This window comes from Callithrix jacchus, chromosome 19 (genome assembly GCF_049354715.1).
Source record: "Callithrix jacchus isolate 240 chromosome 19, calJac240_pri, whole genome shotgun sequence".
Lineage (NCBI taxonomy): Eukaryota > Metazoa > Chordata > Mammalia > Primates > Cebidae > Callithrix > Callithrix jacchus.
The window spans coordinates 7,928,193-7,950,855 of NC_133520.1; the positions used below are offsets into that span (position 1 = coordinate 7,928,193).

The window sequence follows — 22,663 nt, forward strand, 5'->3', positions numbered from 1 at the left end:
GTTTTTACTTGGTTCACTTAGGTTCCGTGAACACCTACTCATTTTACATGTACTTTGTAAGTACTTCTTTCTTGATAGACCTTTCTTACTAAGTAATATTGAAATATAAACTATTGACAAAGCATAATTTGTCCCCTAATCTTCTTGCAGATGGTTGAAAATCAGTAGGAATATAAGCCAATGGGAAACATATGTGTCTTGCCATCTAAATATTAGACTTGCTCTGAAGTTAGGGAGCCGTCATGGAACTCAATTACTAGTTATCTCAGCAGTAAATGTATAAAAGCCAAAGCGTTTCTGAAGAAGCGCCATTGTGCCAACCATCCCATCATGTTACAAAGCTCAGCTCATGTTCCAGGAAAGTTGCTGTGGCTTCTGACCAGGCTTTTCCTGCGGGTTTACTGTCCTCAGGGACAGTTGCCTCTACTGTTTCCACTGGCGAGTTTCCTCCACTGTCCAGCTACATGCTGCTACATCCTATTTCCAAGAGAAAAAGGAAAGGGGACACGTGAGTTCTAAGTGTGTCTTAGACTGCTGTGCCAGGCACCAAAAAAGCCGAGAGCCCTTTAAAGTCAGGCCAGTGCCAGCTGAAAAGAGCCAGACCTCTACACGCTGTGACCCAAATTAGCCTCTAGAGTCAAAGGTCTCTCTCTAGCAGGAGGATATTTTGCCCCAAACTGTCATGTCTTTATACTGAAAGAGAAAATGTCTTTTTCTAAATCCTTCTCTTTTCAAAATTCCTCAACAGAACTCATCACCAATATATATTTCTTCATGGTGGTATACCTAAAATTGATTAATTAGAATAAAAAGAAGAATGCCAATTCATTTCACAGTACCAGAAGTGGTATTTTATTACACAGTAGCCAGAGGAAGATTATTTGCAAACAATAACTGCTGTAGAGCTATATTCTCTAGTTAAATATTTTTTTCATTTAAAGAATTATTCCTTAACAAATGTAACATTGAACATTACAAAAAAGAAAACAGACATATTTACAAAGAGCAAAGGCAGTAATATTGTTTCTCTAGCTATAAATAAAATTAAAATATATAAAAATAAGTTTTTTAGACTCATATAAGCTTCTTAATACACTACATAAATACATTCAGTAACTCTGAGCTGCTCACTGTGTAGCTACTACTGTGAAATAACTAAAATCCAGCATCAGAGTCTTGGATTTACAAGACTGTGTTTCTTCACAGGTCTCTTCATCCGCTTAATTTTCTTCCCTAAGATTTGGTGATCTTGCTTTAAAATATACCGAAAATACCTACAACCTAAAAAGTAAAGCAAAATAAAATGTTTTAATACTCATCATTTTTTCTCAAGTATATTTCTACAGTTTTAAAATTTTGCTTTAACTCTGGCACACTAATGAATATGAAAATAAATTAGTATCTACAGCAACATGGCCTAAGCATATTCTCAGTGTCCAATGACATGTATTTCCTCCTATATACAAAGATGTTTCTAATCTCTCATAATTAAAGCACAGACTTTAATTTGTTTCTACCTTCCTCCTAGACCCCAGCGATGGGGACAGGCATATTATATACAGTCACGTGTTAAATGAGCCTTCTCTAGAGGCGCATTTGCATAGATTCCTTCTCAATGTTAGCTTATAAATCAGCCAAAGTTACATTTATAACAGTAAGAAAGTTCTCTGTAGAAAATCTTGGTGTGAAGGATTAGAATAAACAAACCATAGGTTAGAAATGGTCAGACAGTATCTCTTCATTCTAGCCATGTAGCAAGCAGCAAGGCAGAGACCATGTTTCTCTGACAGAGGTGCCTCATGCTCATTACAACACAAAGGACTGTCAAGTATTTGTCAAATACTTCAGACAAATGAATCATATTTCTTTTAAAAAAAAAAAAAGTAAACTGGATACTGAGTTCTTTTTAGAGTTGGTGAATGGACAAGACCATAAATCACATGTGAAAACTTAACTTCACTACAGTTTCAGCTTGTATGCAATATCTTCTCTGAGAAAATTCAAGGACATATACTGTACCTATAGTAACCATTTTTACCATTCCAGAAACTAGTATGCCAGAATTGCTAATATTTTGTTTTGTTGTTTTTCCTGAGATGGGGTCTCACTATGTGGCACACTCTGGTCTCAAAACTCCTGGTCTCAAGCAATCCTCCCACCTCAGTTTCCCAAGCAGCTAGGATTACAGGAGCACTGCATGCCACTGCACCCAGCTCAGAATTGGTAATGTTTTACTGGCTGAGAAGCAGTGGTGCCTGTAGTATTACTAAAATAATTTGTGTTTCTAAACATATACTCACCTTAGTAAAAAAAAAAATACTTTGCAACAGAATTTTGCCTCTACCTACACAGAAAGCTGGGAATAACTCGGTTCCCATCCCAACAGAGAAAAAGCTTAATAAACCTCAAGTATTAACTCTCGAGTCCACCGGAGAGCTGGAATCCCAGGGCAACCAAGTAGTTTCAATCCCAACAAGAAAAGGCCCCTCCAAGGAGAAATGAGCCTAGCTTGCTTTTAGCAGGGCATAGGAAGAAAGGGAGCCACCATACCCCACTCTAAGCACAAAGCAAAGGCAGAATTTGAATCCTATAAAGTAAGGTTGGTAACCAGAGCAAGAAGAACTAACGAATACACTGACTCAACCCCACACTAACAGCTTGAGAGGAGATGTGGCTCTTGCGGGAGTAACTGATACCTGATATTTGTAGAGTACTTTAGAAATTATGAAGCACTTTGATGCGATGTTCACATGATACTTACAACAATAAGATGGGTATCACAATGCCCACTTCACAGAAGAAGCTCTTAAAAGCTAATTGCTTGACTAAGTTACATAGCAAGTGAGAGAGAGAACTGCAAAATTAACCCAGATCTTCCTACTCTGCTCAGAGACCTCTAGATAATTGTGCTAGATGCCTTTCCACTCATAAAGTAGAAAAATGACAATCCAAATCACCTTTCTGTTCCTTGTCATCAGTGTATTAGAGAATTTTTCTTTTCTTTTTTTTTTTTTTTTTAAGAGATGTGGTCTTGCTATGGTGCCCAGGCTGGAGTGCAGTGGCTATTCATAGGCATAATCCCACTACTGATCGGCACAGGAGTTCAGACCTGGTCCATTTCTGATCTGGACTGGTTCACCCCTCCTTAGGCAATCTGGTGGTTCCCTGCTCCTGAGAGGTCACCATATTGATGCCAAACTTAGTGCAGACATGCGATCGGCATAGCACACTGCAGCCCAGAACTCCTGGACTCAAGGGATCCTCCCACCTCAGCATCCTGAGTAGCTGGGACTACAGGCATGCGCCACTGCGCCCGGCTTATTTTCTTCTTAATCACATTTTATTACATTCACTGAGACTACTAATTCAAAAATAATAGAAACCATATTCAAAAGTGAGTTGGAGAATCTCTTCAGCACACCTTAAACTCCACAGCAATGGACTGCTTGCTAGTGGTCACTGAAGATTTATTTCTTCATTTCTGGACACACTTCGTGGCAGTTTCATTTCAGTACTGGCCACCTTTTCATATTTCAGTGGTACAAAGCAGGTAAGAGTTTTACCACCTAAAATATTCCTTTTCTTTGAAGAAAAAATCAATATCCCTTTTCTTTGAAGAGGATTTTTTTCCTATGCTAGTAGGAGGTATTTTTTTCTCTTAAGCGGAGGAAATGTTTCACGCTTTCAGGAACAGATAAGTAAATATTAGTATAATATGGAGCTATTAAAGAACAATGAGGTCAGTAAATGATATTTTCATACATTTAATAAAGTAAAAAAATCTCAGTAAACTTTCTATAAAACCAAGGCTAAATGGTCAATTATTGTGAAAAGTCTGTATCACATATCTTAATGCCCCCTAGCAACACTCAAGTCAGAAGGTGAAAACCAATCACAATCAATAATACAAAACTACTGAACTGGATTCATTCTTTCCTCAAGCAGTCATTTCTTACGTGCCTAGTATTTTCAGGTACCATACCAGGTAAGCTCTAAATGATGGCCATACTTCGTAATTTCAACTTTAGCCAAAAAACTGTGTCTAGATAAAAAGAAAAAAAAAACATGTACCTTTTCCTAACAGCAATCCAGCCACAAAGGCTTTCTCACAGGCCAAAGCCGTGTCTTCCTTCCAATCACTTTTTGCCCAAAAGTAGCTGAAATGAAAGCGTGGCCACCAGCTTTTCCTGGAGTTCCACTCTTCTCAAACCCACACAAGGTGGTTTCTGGAAAAGAAAAATGTGAAAAGAGAAGGTCAACGATGGGAACAAATCTATATTATCAGAATTTAGACTCCATTAGAGTCTATGGAAAGATGACAGGGAAGACGTTTCCAAACTGAATTCTGAATATGGCAAAGGCAGAACACATGACTGGCAACAGCAGGGAAGCAAATCCTTTTTTGTTCTCTTCCGTCTCCATATCCCACTCTCCATTTCACTAAACAGACACCTTATTCAGCACAGTAGTTACAGAACAGACTCAAAGCCAGAATCCTGGATTCAAATATCAGCTCTTCCGTTTATTATCGATGTGATCCTGGGGCAAGCTGTTGAACCTCTCTGAGCTTCAGTGTCCTTGAGGACATCAGTGCTACCGATCTCACAGGACTATTATTAAGATTCAATTATTCCAGTAGTAGGGTATGGCAGGTCTCATGTAACGCTCTTTGCATAGTGTCTGGTACATAGTAAATATTCAATCATTTTATCTACTACTATTACTTAAGTAAAACCTTACTTAAAATTATATGCTGCCATGAATTATTATCCAAATCAAGATGCCATTATTATACAAACACATGAACACATAGGTTTAACTGTTAAATGCGGGCAAGGCTATGTGTCTGTGAATAATTCTTTCACTGTACATATTCAAGGTATACAACATGTTTTATATACATATAGTTAACTGTTGTGTGTGGTAGGAGCACCTGCACTCTACTCTTAGTAAACTTCCTATGTGCTATACAGTATTATTAACTACAGTCTGTGATGTACGTTAGATCTCTGTAATTGAACAAGTAGTTACTTAGCACCCATGTGCCCCCTATGGTAGAACATCTAGAAGTTCAAAAACATGAACCTCTTTGCTTTTAAGGACCTTATAATCTAGTAGTTTATTCAGTGCTTGAGATTTAGAAAGGGGTTTATAGGGAGTGCATCCACATACGACACCAAAGCCATTTTATAAACAGCACTGTTCCATCAGGACCAGTCAGCTCTGAAGCCGGAAACAAGTTCCAACTGATAAGGAATTGCCTAACACCTAAAATGGATATAATAAATATATGAAACCATTTTGTGATATCCCTTCTTATCACACACTAAGTAAAAATAACCAGAAACTCATTTTCTTTTACTCAAAATGTGATGCTAATAAGATTATGATCAGAGGTACACGTTTAGATACCCAAGTCACAATGGATTTAATGAGTATCTGTTGAATAAATAGGGTACGATGACCTCGTGGGGTCCTAAGAATAGCCACTGAAAATGATCAAACACAGGTGGGAGGAAAGCTGCTTCTCACGTGGTCTTCCAAGTTAAGGATGCACAAATCACAGAGTCTTTAGCAGAGAGTGATCCCTGCTAGTCTTTATTTCCAATGGGAAACACCTATGTATTCCTTAGCAAACAGTACTGCTAAGTACAGTATTTGTTTTGATAGCATAAAAAATTGATAGAATTTTTGTATGTTTTCCTTATGACTCTGTATTTCTTTGCTTCAGAAGAAAATGTATGCAGAGAACAGCTGGACAAAGTTCAAGAAATTCAAAAACATAAACAAAGATGTTTAAACACTAATAGATATTAGCTAAAATATTGGGAAATTATTTATGACGATCTAGTAATAAATACTTCATGTTTCTTACCCCACTAAGGTCTTCTTCAGATATTTTGCCAAGTATTTCCAAGCAGTTATATTCTTAGTGCATCCAGCAAAATCGAAGACTCCAAGTAATACCTCCAACCCCAGTTTATGGTGTTCTTCCTTTTCTGTAATGGTTGTAACAGTCCAAGTTTACACAAGGCAGTAAAGTGTACCAAGCTAAAATATACGTGTATGTATTTTATCAATTGTGCATGTGCTTTACATTCATATAGTTGATAAAATACTGAATCATAAGCCTTCTAAGAGTTTTTAAAAATTCACTATGCTCTTACTCCTGTGATGAATCTAAAAAACTCAGTAATTTCATCCATGTTAATGAGGGCATGGTGATGAGTCTGATCCCAATACGAGTTACACTCCTGTACTGAGAACAGCTAAAGTACCTGCCCTGTGTGGGCATTTTATACATGTTCTCTTACATTCAGAGAGGAACCCAGGCGGTCCTAGGACCAGTTTGGGCTTAGCCAGTTGATTTCCTTCTATGAAGGAATATACTCTTTTCTATGGTGTGCTGAAATCTAGTAGGGATTAAAATGGAGTGAATTCTATATTGAAGCCATTTCTCTTTTGCAAACTGCTGCCTTCATTGTATAACAGGAGTAGGCAAACTTTTTCTATAAAGGGACAGACAGTAAATATTTTAAGCTTTGCAAGACATACATTCTCTATCATAACCACACAGCTCTGTCACTACAGTGCCAAAGCAGCCACAGACAATATATAAACAAATAAACTCCAACAGAACTTGATTTATAAAATCAGGCAAGGGGTGGATTTGGCCAATGGGCCATAGTTTGCTGGTCCCTGGTCTATAGCTTGTCTACACTTTACTTATTACCTGATTTTCTAAGTAATGTATGGAATTCCAACATCGATTTATGAGATGGCACAATCTGATACAAAATCTGAAAGAAAGAACAGTCTTGTAATTTTTACACACTTGTAAAAGCATTTCTCAAATTTCAGCTACTTTAAAAATAAAGTCCTTACTGTCTAATACACTCTAAGTTTATTGAGTATCTTTAAAATACCTTTTTATTCTAGTTTCAATCTAAGTGTAGAAAAGCATTTTCCATAAAACTGTTTTTTTTTTTAAGTTTCTGCTAACAAGATAGTCAGGAGAACCGAGGGAAACAGACAGGGACTACTTGCCCCATTTACACACTATACTGTTTACCAGGCTACGGAACTTAAAATAATTTCTTTCAGAAGCCAGGACTGAAGAAAAATATAAAGAAAAAATCAATTATCACACAGAAAATATACTTATTTACTGAACAGAAAAATCACAGGACATTTATATAAAGCAAAAAAACTAAAAGGCTGGAAGGAGATTTCACAGATTATGAAGGCTATGTGAGCAAATATTTTAACAACATTTTACACAATAAAAAATTTTAAGGTTTTTCTTTTTAAAAATAGGAAGGACGATTTTTATGAATATTCAAAAACAGAATTTAAAGTAAAACTGTATTCTTCATTTTAACATTTAATATTAGAAATGAATTCATTCTGTCTGCTTACTGAAGTGCTTTGACCTTACACTGAAATAATTTCTAACAAAATTAAAAAGTAAATTTTGTTAATTTCTCTTAATCATTTTTAAGATCAATCAAGATCAATACACCAATATCAGAAATATTACTGAAACTGGGTTCCTACGAAAGTCACATATGTCTCATGATTTTATAGAATTCTGCATATGGCTCAATTCACTTAGTTTTTTTACTGAAATATAACATGCTGTAGAAATATATATAAATCATGACATCCAATCAGTTAAGTTAAACACTTAGGTAACCGGCACCCAGATCAAATAATGGCACATCACCAGAACACGAGAAATCCTCCCTTAGTTTTGAAAAATTCTTAGCCATCAGCTCTTCAAATATTAGGGTTTTTAAATAATTTCTTTGCTTCTCTTCTATTCAGAGGTTCTCCATCTAGGACTCCAGTGACAAGTATGTCGGATCTTTTCAGCAATTTACTTGTATGCTTGTTTCTGCACCTTTCATCCTTTTTGTTCTCCATGGTTTAGCCTGATATTTTCTATGCAGTTTATTAATCTTCTATTTTGCTATGTTCAATCTGCTATTAACCCCATGTATTGAGATCTTAATTCCAAATACTATATTTTTTAAATAAAAAAACAGAATTTCTCGAAATCCATCTTGTCTTGAATGAGATAAGTATTCAACATAGTTATTTTCTGTAGCATTTAAAAAATATATTTTCGAAAACACCATTAGTGATTGATAACCTGAGTGAAAGCACAGTCTTGCTTTTATTGTAACAATCCTTAATATTTTGTAACATAAATTAGTCAAAAGTTGTTATCTTAAGAGTAAAATAAAAATAGCAACTTTAAAAGTATTATTTAGTCCAGCCCGGGTAACATAGCAAAACCCCATCTCTCCAAAAAGTACAAAAGATTAGCCGGGCGTGGTGGTGTGTGCCTGTAGTCCCAGCTACTCAGGAGGCTGAGGTGGCAGGATCATCTGAGCCAGGGTTTGGGGGCTGCAGTGAGCTGTGATCGTGCCACTGCACTCCAGCCTGGGCAACAGAGTGGGACCCTGTTTTAAATAATAACAAAGGATTGTTTAGTAAAATAAAGTCCGTTGAAAAATTCATAAAACACAGTTTCCACATCTGAAGGTTTGATAATGCCAATTTTGATCATGAAAGTATAGATTAAAGATAATCAGACTTTTAAAATAAAACAGTTAATAACCTTTCTGTCATTTCTTTAGGTTGAAAAAGATCTTTGTCTTACACCTCTAAAATACCATGATTAAAAACTGAACAAAAAATATACAAAGAACTCCTATAACTTAACAACAAAAAACAAAAAACAAACAACCCAATTCAAAAAGGGGCAAAGGACTTGAATAGACATTTGCCAAAGAAGATATACAAATGGCCAATAAGCACATGAAAGGATGCACATCACTAGACATTAAGGAAATGCAAACCGAAACCACAATGAAGCAGAGATACCACTTCACACCCACTGGGATAGCGGTCCCCAACCTTTTTGGCACCAGGGACTGGTTTCATGGAAGACAATTTTTCCATGGACCAGCCTCTGAGGATGGAGGATGGCTTCGGGATTACATTATTTATGCACTTTACATTTATTGTGTACTTCATATTACATTATAATACATAATTAAGTAATTATACAACTCACCATAATTAGTGAGAGCCCTGTTTTCCTTCATCTGGGGGTAACAGGAGACAGTGATAGATCTTCAGGCATTAAATTCTCATTAAGGAGCACAACCTAGATCCCTCACATGTGCAGTTCACAATATGCTTCCTGCTCCTATGAGAATCTAATGCCACCGCTGATCTGACAGGAGGCAGAGCTCAGGGGTAATGCTCACTTGCCTGCCGCTCACCTTCTGCTGTGTGGCCTGGTTCCTAACAGGCCACAAACCAATACTGGTCCATGACCCAGGGTTTTGGGACCCCCTGCTCTAGAATATCAATGACCAAAAAAAGGCGATGGAGAATAGAAGGATGTGGAACTGCTGACGGGAATGTAAAATAGTGTAGCTGCTGTGGAAAACAGTTTGACAGTTCCTCAAAAAGTTAAGGAATTACCACATAAGGCAGCAACTTCACTCCTAGGTACACAAACAAAAGAAGTGAAAGGAAGGACTCAAAGTACACTCATCTTTAGAGCAGCGTTATTATAATGGCCAAACAACAGACAGAACCAAAATGTCTACCAAAAAATGAATGGATAAGCAAGTCATAGGTACATAAAATGGAATATTATTCAGCCTTAAATAAAGACGGGCATTTTGATATATGCTACAACATGGATGAACCTTGAAAACATTATGCTAAGTGAAATTAGCAAGACACAAAGGGACAAATGTATGATTCCACTTACATGAGGTACCTAAGAATAATCAAATTCACAAAGATGGAAATTAGCACAGAGGTTTTCAGGGGCTGGCAAGAGCGGGTAATGAGGTGTTATTGTTTAATGAGTAGTTTCTACTTGGAATAATGAAAACATTCTGGAAATAGTGATGGTGGTTGCAAAAAATTTCGAATGAATGTACTTAATGCCCCTAAATTATTTGATTTAAAAATGATCAAAATGGTAACATTTATTTTTCTAAATATTTTCCTACAATTTAAAAACGTAAGCAGTATTATATACAACCCCATGAAACAGGGACAAATTTAACAAAATACATATACTACAATCTAAAACAAAGTTCAGAGAGAAATGAAAAACCCACATAAATGGAGAGAAATACCATGTTTACACTTTAGAAACCTCAATACTGTGAAGATGTCAATTCTCTCAAACTGGTCTACAGATTCAAACTCTCAGCAAGACCTTTTTGTAACTACAGATAAGTCAATTATAACATATACATGGAAAGTTAAAGAACCTAGAAAAGCCAAAAACAATTTTGAAAAAGAACACATTTGTATAACTTTCATGATATGATTCCAAGACTTGCTACAAAGCTACAGTAATCATATTAAGGACATATGAGATAGTACTACACAACCACTAATGCAACAGCTCAAATTCAAAAGACCTACAATACCAAGTATTGGCAAGGATGTGGAGAAACTGAATTTTCTTTTTTTTTTTTGAGACAGAGTTTCGCTCTTGTTACCCAGGCTGGAGTGCAATGGCGCATCTCAGCTCACCGCAACCTCCGCCTCCTGGGTTCAGGCGATTCTCCTGCCTCAGCCTCCCGAGCAGCCGAGATTACAGGCACACGCCACTACGCCCAACCAATTTTCTGCATTTTTAGTAGAGACAGGGTCTCACCATGTTGACCAGGATGGTCTCAATCTCTTGACCTCGTGATCCACCCGCCTCGGCCTCCCAAAGTACTGGGATTAAAGGCTTGAGCCACCGCGCCTGGCCCAAGAAACTGAATTTTCATGTATCGATGTGGAAATATACATCACTAGAACACGAGGGACTTCATATATAGCCTACTGGTTTTCAACCAAGTTCCAAATGTACTAAATGGAGAAAGGAGAGTCTTCAACATAGTGCTGAACAACCATATGGGAAAAAATAAACCCTGGCCTTTGCCTCACACTACCCGCAAAAAAATAGCTAAAAATCTACCATAGGCCTAAACATAAAACTATATAACACATCTAGAATAAAAAAAAATAGAAGAGATTCTTTATTAACTTGAGATAGGCAAAGATTTCTTAGACAAAAAGCACTAACCATAAAAGAAAAAATGTATGAACTGAACATCAAAATTGGAAGTTTCTGCTCTTTGAAAGATACCACTATGGAAACCAAAAGGCAAGGCACAGTCGGAGAGAAAATATTAATAATTCATATTCTTCAAAAAGGATTTATATCCAGATCATATAAGCATTTCCAAATCAATAAGAAGACAACTGATCTCCCCAAAAATAGACTAAGTAGTTGGACACTTGACAAAAGAAGATATAGGAATGGCCAATAGACATATTAAAAGATCCTCAACATCATCAGTCACTAGGGAAATACAATTTAATGCCACATGAGAAACCACTACATACACCCGAGAGGTTATTATTCGAAAGACCTCCAATACCAACTGTTGGCACACATGTGGACAAACTGAATTTTCATATGTTGATATGTGAGTCTCAATGGTACAGTCGCTTCAGAAAACAGCTGGGCAGTTTCTTAAGTAGTTAAGCATATACTTTCCTTACTACACTTAGGCAGCAATTCCTCTCTCACGTAGCTACCCAAGAGATATCAAAATATATGCGTATACAAAGTCTTGTACGTGAATGTTCTTAGCAGCATAATTCATAATAGCCACAAATTAAAAACTACCCAAATGTCCATCAAGAAGTGAATGCATAAAAATGCAATACTACTCAGCAGTAATAAGGAACAAATTACTAATATACACAGTAACATGGCTGAATCTCTATGTTATGCTGAGCAAGAAAAGTCAGATAAAAATGAATACATAAGATTCCATTTATATGAAATTCCAGAAGAGGTAAAAATCTATAGTGACGAAAAGCTTATCGATGATTGTGTGGGGCCAGGGGTGTGTGGACAGACTGGCTGCAGAGGGAAATGAAAGGCATTCCGAGGGTGACAGAAATGTTCTATATCTTGATTGCCATGGTGGTTCATGAATGTGAAGCATCCAAGAATATACTTAAGTGTTTCCTGTCTGAAAATTAAATTTCAATAAAGTTGATTTTCAAAAAATATCAATGCAGAGCATTCCAACCAGGGCTGCACAAGATTTCTGAAATCCTGATCCTCTCCCCTCAGTCTCACCTGGGCAGCAGGGGACAGTGGGGATGATACTTACGTGGAGATGGCAGCTGGAGCCAACTTTCTCGTTTATCTCAGTGTACCGCACATTACTGTAATTTTCTGCAGATGCTACAAAAGTTAGAAAGCAATAGCCTAAGAATGTTTTAATGTAGATTCCCAACCCTGTTCAAACATTGAGATAAAAATCCTATACCTTAAGCACACTTATCAATTTTGATGTTGGTGCCTTCTGTCTCTTTAGAAAGTTGTGTAAGTAGATGTGGGCATTTGGATTTGATGGTAACTTTTCATCATATGCATAATTGGTGAGTACCTCTTGGGCTCCATCTCGATCCCCATAGAATTCCAGCAACTATATAAAATAAATCATAATATATTAGCTGGATTCTGTAAGATAATATACAGCATAAGTTGACTGATGGATATTTTTTAAAAAGCACAAACTGACAAAGCTCCCTTTTTTCCCCTGTATTTTGTTACCATTAATAAAAAATGCAACAACCTCAACATAAATACTCTTCCTATAAAAAATAAGAGTCCTCAAAGCAGGGAATACTAATCCTTGAAAATGTGATGCAGCTAACCTCAGTGCCCTACATAACTGCAGCCACAAAGGAGTGCACAGGAATTATAGTTCATTTCATTCTGTACCCATGTTTAAACAGGAATTTCCAGGTTATGATTTTGGTGATCACCTTCTGACAACACAATCATCACATTAGCATTCATTAATTTTCACAAAGCAAATTATTTTGAAGATTTATTCCTAGTGCCTGGCACCAAGGCCCTCAGTCCTTTTACAATGTCTCTGTGATGAAAGGACATTCTTATGAACCTCCAAAAAGCCATCATTGTTCATCTCATATATTGCGACCCACTTTTGGATTTTTGTCCTCTTTCCTTCTATATCCCACCAAATCATAAACTACCTTACTGCATTTATTTTAAGCTCAACAAGAATAAGATTGAATTAACATTTACAACTATACTGCTATTTATTTTACAGATATTTGGTCACAATGCCTTATAGTGGTGAAAATAAATTCAGAGCAAAAAAGAGATGCCATATTTTTGTTTTCTTCTAAATTATTTTTTCCAGTGGTTTCTTTCTGATCAATAAAGATTAGGTATGCAGTCACTGTACAGGCTTTTGACAAAATAAAACCAATAAATTTTATGAAAATTCTAGTTACTTCTACATAACTCTTCACAAAAGGGTCCCAAACTCCAGGAATTTTAATCAATGCAGAAATATTTACAGACGTCTTCCAGCTATGGTTGAACGCATCTTGGGCTACTGCGCTGTAAGCATAATCATCCTTATCTGCCCAAAAATAAAAGATCTTTTAACACTGATTAAGTACTGAGGACTTCTATTAAACTAGGAATATAAAAAACTGCCCACAAGAAAAACTCAGTTCCTGATAGCTACAATGGTAAATTCCAACAAATATTTAAAGGAAAATACTAATTCTTCACAAATTCTCCAAAAAAAAAGGACAGAAAAGAATACTTCCCAACTTATTCTAAGCCAGTATTACCATGATACCAAAACCAAACAAAGACAACACAATAAACCTAAAGATCAGTCTCTCTTATGAATATAGCTGCAAAAATCTTTAACAAAATACTAGCAAACTGAGTCCAACAACATATAAAAAGCATTAAATATCATGCCCGGCCGGGCGCGGTGGCTCAAGCCTGTAATCCCAGCACTTTGGGAGGCCGAGGCGGGTGGATCACGAGGTCAACAGATCGAGACCATCCTGGTCAACATGGTGAAACCCCGTCTCTACTAAAAATACAAAAAATTAGCTGGGCACGGTAGTGCGTGCCTGTAATCCCAGCTACTCAGGAGGCTGAGGCAGGAGAATTGCCTGAACCCAGGAGGCGGAGGTTGCGGTGAGCCAAGATCGCGCCATTGCACTCTAGCCTAGGTAACAAGAGCGAAACTCCGTCTCAAAAAAAAAAAAAAATATCATGCCCAAGTGGAATCTATTCCAGGAATGCAAGGTTGGCTTAACATATGAAAATCAGCTAATGCAAATAATAACATAGTGACCTACTGATCTAAACCATACCAAAAGAATACAGGACCCAAACCGCATGATCATCACAATAGATGCAGAAAAACTGTATGAAAAAAATACCAGAACCCTTCGTGATAAAAACACTCAATGATTTAGGACTAGAAGGAACTTCCTCAATCCGATAAAAGGCATCTATGAAAAACCCATAGCTAACATGGAACTAAATGATAAAAGATTGCATACTTTCCCCCTAAAATCAGGAACAAGGCAAAGATGTCCTTTTTCACTACTTTTGTTCATTATATTGGTGGTTCCAGCCAGGACAATTAAGCAAGAACATAACAAAAAGACACCCAAGATTGGAAAGAAAGAAGAAAAACTATCTCCATTTGTAGATGACATGGTCTTGTACACAGAAAATTCCTAAGAATCCACTAAAAATTTACTGAACTAATAAATGAGTTCACGAAGGCTGCAGAGTACAAGATCAAAAAGCAATAATCAACTCTATGTCTATATACTTGCAATGAACAATCAGGAAATAAAATTAGGAAAGCAATGCCATTTGCAAAAGCATCGAAAGTTACAAAATGGGTATAAATTTTTAAAAAGAGATGTAAAATTTTACTCTGAAAAGTGATCCGGTTAAAAAAATTTTAAAGACCTAAATGAACAAAAAGACACCGTATACTCCGTTTAAAGACTTAACTGTTGGAGGAGAGAGGGCCAAAATCTGGGGCGAGGAGGGCTGAACAATCATCGTGAACCGTAATTACGCCAATAACAACAGGGCCGGGGCCGCTGCGGGCCTTTTCAAAGGGCAGAGGGACGAACAGGAGGCGAGAGCCGCGCGGGCCCGCGGACTGCAGGGTGCCCGGCAGGAGGACCTCGGGGCGGGGGCGGGCTGAGCCCAGCTACTTGTCCCCTTAGCCGCGCCCGAAACCGCCCTCCCGGACGGCCGCGGGGGTCCCCGCTCCTCAGCTCGTCATGTCCAGGCTGCTGCCGCAGCTGAGGAGCCGGACCGCGCCCCGCCCACCCGCCTTCCTGGTGCGGCTGTGGCCGGGAGCTGCTTGGCGCTCGTGCCCCACGGCGGCTTCCCGGGCGCCCCCACACCCCCCCCCCCCCGCTCCCGGCGGCTGAGCACGCACCCCAACAAGGAGCCTAGGGAGGCGCTGAACATGGCACAGGGCGCGCACAACTTCATCTGTAGCCTGCGATCCACCGAGAGGAGCTGCCGGCTCAAAATATTACTATTTTATACACATTATATAAGCTTAGAGAAAATATCTTAATAAGGGATGTTGAACAATGGCTTCAGTTCACATAGAAAGTGTATCCCTCCAGCACTTTGGGAGGCCGAGGCGGGTGGATCACGAGGTCAAGAGATCGAGACCATTCTGGTCAACATGGTGAAGCCCCGTCTCTACTAAAAATACAAAAAATTAGCTGGGCTCGGTGGCACGTGCCTGTAATCCCGGCTACTCGGGAGGCTGAGGCAGGAGAATTGCCTGAATCCAGGAGGCGGAGGTTGCAGTGAGCCGAGATCACACCATTGCACTCCAGCCTGGGTAACGAGCGAAACTCCGTCTCAAAAAAAAAAAAAAAAAAGTGTATCCCTGATACAGGAGAAGCAGGAAGAATAATTACACAAAGAATGAGTACTAGAAGAAAGGAAGACATTAAAGAGGAGAATAATGAGAACTACAATTAATCATTTAGGTACAGCCAAATACTGTAATAATTGGTAAACTGGCCTCTCCATTCCTGCATCCCTATAATCCATCTTTCAAGGGGACCAAAGACATCTTGTTAGTCATTTACACAAACTCCTTCAATGGCTCCCACTGACTACAGAATTAAAATCCAAGTTCCTTGAGTATGGGATACAGGGCCCAGCCTACTTCCCCTGACCTCTACCCAAGTGATTTTTAGAGCAACTCAAGTATCGGACATAGGGCTACTGAACTCTTTATAACCCCTGCCATGCAGGACTGCCTGGTGAACTCCCCTAATCCACCTAGTGAACACACAATTGCTTTTCAAACTAATCTCAAGTATTAGATACTTGAGATTAGATAGATACCGAGACCATCCTGGTCAACATGGTGAAACCCTGTCTCTACTAAAAATACAAAAAATTAGCTGGGCATGGCGGCCTATGCCTGTAATCCCAGCTATTAGGGAAGCTGCGGCAGAAGAATGCCTTGAACCCAGGAGGCAGAGGTTGCAGTGAGCCGACATCATGACCCTGCACTCCAGCCTGGGTGACAAAGAAAAGGGAAAAGGAAAAAGAAAGCTCTTCCTTATGTAGAACCATAAGCTGCCTCCACTTAATTTCCAGTCACAGTATACCTGTTTACCACAGAACAAAATCATAAGAGCACCTGGCACATAAGCAGACACTCAAAACTTTTTTTTTTTTTTTTTTTGAGACGGAGTAAACTTTTTTTTTTTTGAGACGGAGTTTCGCTCTTGTTACCCAGGCTGGAGTGCAATGGCGCGATCTCGGCTCACCGCAGCCTCCGCCTCCTGGGTTCAGGCGATTCTCCTGCCTCAGCCTCCTGAGTAGCTGGCATTACAGGCACGCGCCACCATGCCCAGCTAATTTTTTGTATTTTTAGTAGAGACGGGGTTTCACCATGTTGACCAGGATGGTCTCAATCTCTTGACCTTGTGATCCACCCGCCTCGGCCTCCCAAAGTGCTGGGATTACAGGCGTGAGCCACGGTGCCCGGCCCTGATGCATACTTTTATTGCAAGAAGTACAACAAAAAGGAACACAATTTCCCTCTATTAAAAGCTTTTTCATAATTTTTTTAAAATGACAATGCAAGGCATTACAACCCTCTGCTATTCCTATGCTATTTAGATTCCATCAAATATAAAGTAATACATATTCAGTTAAAAATACCAACATCCTGGAAATTATTTCTTGCAAATATTAAGCATATAGTAAAACTTTTTCAGATGACACCTTAAAACTGTGCAAGGTAGTAGTCAATTTTTTCAAAAAAAAGTAGGGGATACGTGAGTGGAAAGTTTGAAGACTACTGACTGCACCAAACTAGAGTTCTCAGACTTTTGAACGTACATACAAATCACCTGGGGACCTGACCCTTGCTACTCAATGTGGTCCTGGAACGTGCAGCATTACTATCACCTGGAATCTTGTTACAGCGTACTATGCCCAGCTCTCTGAATCAGAAGCTGCATTTTATAAGTTCTACACCAAGGCTGCTCAAGATCAGTGGCAATACCAGCCAGCTAGCCTAGGAAACTAACAAAACACCTCGTCCTTAAAACATCTTTAATTTACCTAAAGGAGAGGACTGTTCTCAGGCTAAGCTCCCTTCTGTCTCTTAAGCTTTCACAACTGAGATTACAAATCAACTTTAGACAACTATACCTAAATGCTAGGAAAATACCCTTTTGTCTTCCAACCTAGTCTAGTTACCTCAGGAAAAGTTCTCCTTTCATTTCATTCTTTAATGAGCAAAAAGTAGTCTTACATGAGCCTGATGACTTCAAGAAAAAAATTTGTCAAGGAAAATACATTTTTACATGGAATAGAGATGTACAATAAAGAACCAGCGTCATCAACCTAACTTCTAATATGCTACTGAAAGAATCTGGAAACTTACCAACCTGTCCACAAATACTTTTTGAGCACCACTGTGTGCCAAGCACTATTCTAGGTACTCACCATACAGCTTCAATCCAGACTCGTCCCATCTTCAAAGTTTTTATTATAAGGGGCTTGCCGGGCATGCCCTTCAAAATGCCAAAAGATATCTACCAGCATGAAAAATAAATACAGTCATTGTCAGGCAATTTTGTTTTCCTATTATGGTTAATTACCAGAACAATGTCAATATTACTTGCAAGTATTTTCTCATTGCAGACCAACAGTATTTTGGGTTTAACAGGCTATCTATGACATGTAAAATATTTCTAAGCATGTAAATTTTGGTCTTTGGTCTTAAATCTATCTGCTTGCAGACTGACTCAGACCCTCTATAGGACACTGGTAACAGAAACATGCCCAAGTATGGCATAACTATAGGAAATTTAACTTACTAGTTCCCTGCCAGGGAGGAGGTAGCACTATCTCTGACATATCATTCATTCAGATCTGCCTTAAGCCACGTGCATTAATTTAGCAAAAATAAAATGAGGAGAGGAAAGGCACTATTATTTTTCAACACTCACTATGCATGAGATACTATGCTAGGCACTTGAAGTATACTATCTCATTTTTAAAAATATACCTCAGTGATTAAAAGCGTAGTCTTTGAGATCAAACAGACCTGGGTTTGACTCCTGATACCACCACTTAAAGAGTGTAATGTCTTTGAGATTCAGTTTCCTCCTACCTAAACTGTCTAGCACAAAAATTATGGAGTATTAACTTGCTGAGATCATTAAATGAGATGATACTTAGATTAATATAAAAAAATAAAAGTGAAATTTTAGAAGCCAAGGAATCTCTGTCAAGGGGAGAAAAGGCTGGGCAAAAAAATACATATTTAAGGGCAATAAGTAAAATGCTGGTTCAAATATATTCCCCAGACTATACCACTCAACATGCCAGCATACAGATAATTGCTTCTTTTATTTATATTAAATATATTCTGATAGGAAAACTATCCCATAGAAAAACATGCTTGCATTTACATTAGATAAAAATGGAGAAAATGCTCTTTTACCTAGGCTGGGTACAGTGGCTCATGCCTATAATCTCGGCACTTTGGGAGACGGAGGTGGGCAGATCACTTTTGGTCAGGAGTTCAAGACCAGCCTGGCCAACATGGTGAAATTCTGTCTCTACTAAAAATACAAAAATTAGCCGGGCGTGGTGGCAGCTGCCTGTAATCTCAACTACTTAGGAGGCTGAGGCCAGAGAATCATTTGAATTCAGAAGGTGGAGGTTGCAGTGAGCCAAGATCAGGCCACTGCACTCCAGCCTAGGTGACAGAGTGAGACTTTGTCTCAAAAAAAAAAAAATAAAAAAAAAATATATATATATATTACATGACCAAATCTATTAGAAATAATGTCAATGCAATTCAACAGTAACTTCCTGAACACTTCCTAGGTATGTTTTCCTCAGTGGCAGAGACCGTATCTTCTCCACCTCTGACTCTCAAATATATAGTCAATGCCAGGGATAAAAGTGTTCAGTAAGTATTACTAAAAAAAAATGCGTATCTAGCATAATACAGACTATCTATTATTAATCCGAGGGCAAAGAATTCTAGAAGAAAAAAGATTTTTTTTTTCCTTTGGCTTACGGCCTAAAAAATACCCCCATATATTCCTATCTTGAAAATTAAACCAGCCTCGTTATTCATTTTGTATCTGTACTGAATCCTACCACCTTCTTAAAGTTAATATGGTTCAATGTTATTATTTTACTTACCCACAGTTTCTATGTAGGTTTGAAGCCAAGGAAAATGCATTCCTGCACCAGAGAGCACAGATGTTTCCACTTGTTCATCATCTGTTACAGGCCCTTTTAATTCTTCACTGAAATCACTCATACCTATTACAGACTGAGAATACCAGTTACTTTCTGTACATCTTAATCCAGTCTTCTGAGTTGTACAGAAAAACAGCCATCTTTTTATCTAATAAATATAATTAGATCAGCAAAATGCATTACACCTGTAAGCTCTTTTAAAGTAAAAGATGAATTATGTCAGCAACAGCCAAAATAAATGATACATTAAAAAAAAGACCAAACTACCAATGTTTCAAGCCTATATAAAGAAAAATAAGATACTGTCCTCTAATTTAAAAAAGTCAAGTCCAGATGAATAAAATTAGCTACATATATATTAGTTAATATAAATATTAGCTACAAATAAATATTGTTTTGTTATTATTTGTGTAACAAAACAATATGAGAAGTACAGTAAGAATAGTAGCAGTAGCTAATATTTATTAGGCCCTTACTATGTACCAGAAGTATAAATTATCTAATTTAATTCTCGCAGCGATCCTGAGGTGAGTATATTACTTTCTTCCATGTTAAGGTTGAAAAAACTGAGGGGCTCAGTGAAATGATGAAACCTGCCTAACGTTACAAAGAAAGGTGATGTTACAAAAAAAGGAAATAGAACACCAGGCTACTTGGCCATGACTAGAATTCGGGGTGTGTGTGGAGGAGGGGTGCGGAAGGTGAGAAGCGGACCTAGAAAGACAATCATAAGCCAAGCTGAGTTTGGATGTACTCCTAAAGATGCTCAGGGCCCCTCCCTCATTCCCCAGACGAAATCGAATATTGGTACCTCTGATACTACCTCCGAAATTTCCCCAATTTCCCCTGTTCTCTGCAATCTTACAGCACTACCCTAGTTCAAGACCCCTTAAAACAGTGTCTAGATTCCTGCGTTAGCTTTCTAAACAACTACCCTGCCTCAAATTCTGCTTCTTTGCAACAGCCAGAGTAAACCTTCTAAAATCAAATTCTGTGGCTAGGAGTAGGAGTTATAAGTAACAACTGAATTTAAATTCGACCCATCAAGTATTTTGAGGAGTAGTTACACAAATCCTCCCTTCCCAAACCCTCAAAAATCCAAAAATCCGTTGCATTTGCCACGGCAACCAAAGCTTCTCCATCCCCCTTCTCTAGTTCTCAGACCCCAATAGTTTCAGTATTAGGAGGAAATAGAAGAACATGGATGATTTCTGACACACCCACCCCTTCCCGTTCCATGTAAACGCAGGAACCACGGGCGAGATCCGCCGCACTTACCAGACTAACGTTAGAGCCCCTCAGTACCGCTAAACTCAGTCTCCGACTCCGAGACACGTGACATGTTCACCGGAAGACGGGTTAGGAGAGCTTGATACGAGCATGCGCAAACCCCGCCTTAGGCCTTCAGGCAGGCGCGACCCCGCTCCTAACCCCTCCAGCAGCTGCAGATGTCTCATTGGTCTCTCCTCGACCCCGGAAGTGACTTCTGGATGTGACCCGGGAAGTGACGGTAAATTGCCCTGCTCCCATTGGTTTTGCCTGAATTGTACATTTTTTGTCTGTCTCAGCCAGAAAGTGGAAGACTTACTTTCATTTCAAATGGAAATTGGGGCGACAGGTCGGCGGCTGGGTGAAGGGACTAAAAGAGTAGAATGTTCCAACCCTGGCCGAGCACTCGGCTGAATGCAGCCACATGAGTGAACCCAGCCGATAATATCCAGACCCGGAGAATCACCCAGGTGAGCAAAGCCATAGAATAGGAAGAAATAAATGATTATTATTATTTTAGATGACTAAGTGTATTACATTGAAAGCATAACTAAAACTATAGATTTGAGTTTCCATCTCTTACACCATCTTCATTCATCCTGAAGAATTTTTTTAAGCATTGCTTACAGTGGAGGTCTATTGTGTTGAACTTTTTGTTTTTACTTATCTGAAAATGTCTATTCTCCTTTCTATTTTGAAGAATTTTTTTCTGGGTAGAGGATTCTGAATTGGCAATTTTTGTCCATCGCACTTTAAGCCCTCTGTTGATTTTAACCTGTTGTTTTTGATGAGAAGTCAGCTATCACTTTATTACTTTTGTTCATGTGTAATGTATTTTGTTTCTCTGACTGCCTGCAAAAATTTTTTTTCCAATAGTTGGTTATTTACAGTTTGACTATACGTGTCTAGGTGTGATTTTCTCTGTAATTAGCCTATTTGATAGTCACTGCGTTTCCTGGATTTGTCCATTTCTTTTTATGTTAATTTGGAATATTTTCAGCCATCGTTGTCTTAATATTTTTTTCTGTGCAGTTATGCTTCTGCTTCCCTCTCTGGGACTCCAATTATATGAATGTAAGACCACTCCGTATTGATGAGGAGCAAGGTTCAATTCATTTTTTTCCTGAACTTTAGACTGAATATATTCTATTATCTATCGTCAAGTTAACTTTTTGTTGTTTTTGTGGTGTCCAATCTACTGATTAGCTCATCTTGTGAATTTTTAAATTCAAATTCTATACTTCTTAGTTCTTGAAATGTGTCTTTTTTAAAAAAAAAGTTTTCATTTATTTTTTGACATCCCCTGTTTATTATGACTCTATTCCTTTAAGTCCTTGGAAGTATTTATAAAAGCTACTTTAAATTTTTTTCTGCTATTCTCAACATCTGGATCATCTCACAGACTTTTTTTTTTTCATAGATTGCCTTTTCTCTTATGGTTCACATCTTTCTATCTCTGTGCATATCTGATAAAATTTAATTTTATGCTGGACATGTGTAGGTGATAATTATAGGGAATCTGGATTGCGCTGGCTTCTTTTAAGGATATTATGTTTTGTGTGGCATGCAGCAGCTTAATTAGTGGTAAATTTTTTGGGTCATGTCAAATTTGGTATTATTCATTTTCAGTATGAGTCTTAATTGGTTTTAAATCCAATCCTAGCATATTCCCCTTACTTTTTGTGTGGTTCTTTC

At 38.2% G+C, this 22,663-nt stretch overlaps 1 pseudogene across 1 annotated transcript; it reads right to left on the minus strand.

Annotated features, from left to right (window-relative positions):
• Nucleotides 1-1,030: 1,030 nt before the first annotated feature.
• LOC100415555 (TATA box-binding protein-associated factor RNA polymerase I subunit A-like) lies at nucleotides 1,031-21,048 on the minus strand (annotated as a pseudogene). The gene is made up of 8 exons (XR_013529684.1): nucleotides 20,924-21,048; nucleotides 19,640-19,762; nucleotides 17,924-18,012; nucleotides 12,384-12,542; nucleotides 6,734-6,800; nucleotides 5,876-5,999; nucleotides 4,072-4,226; nucleotides 1,031-1,281 (listed from the first exon to the last, which is right to left on the minus strand). The product of XR_013529684.1 is annotated as a TATA box-binding protein-associated factor RNA polymerase I subunit A-like (transcript).
• Between the last annotated feature and the right edge of the window lie 1,615 nt (nucleotides 21,049-22,663).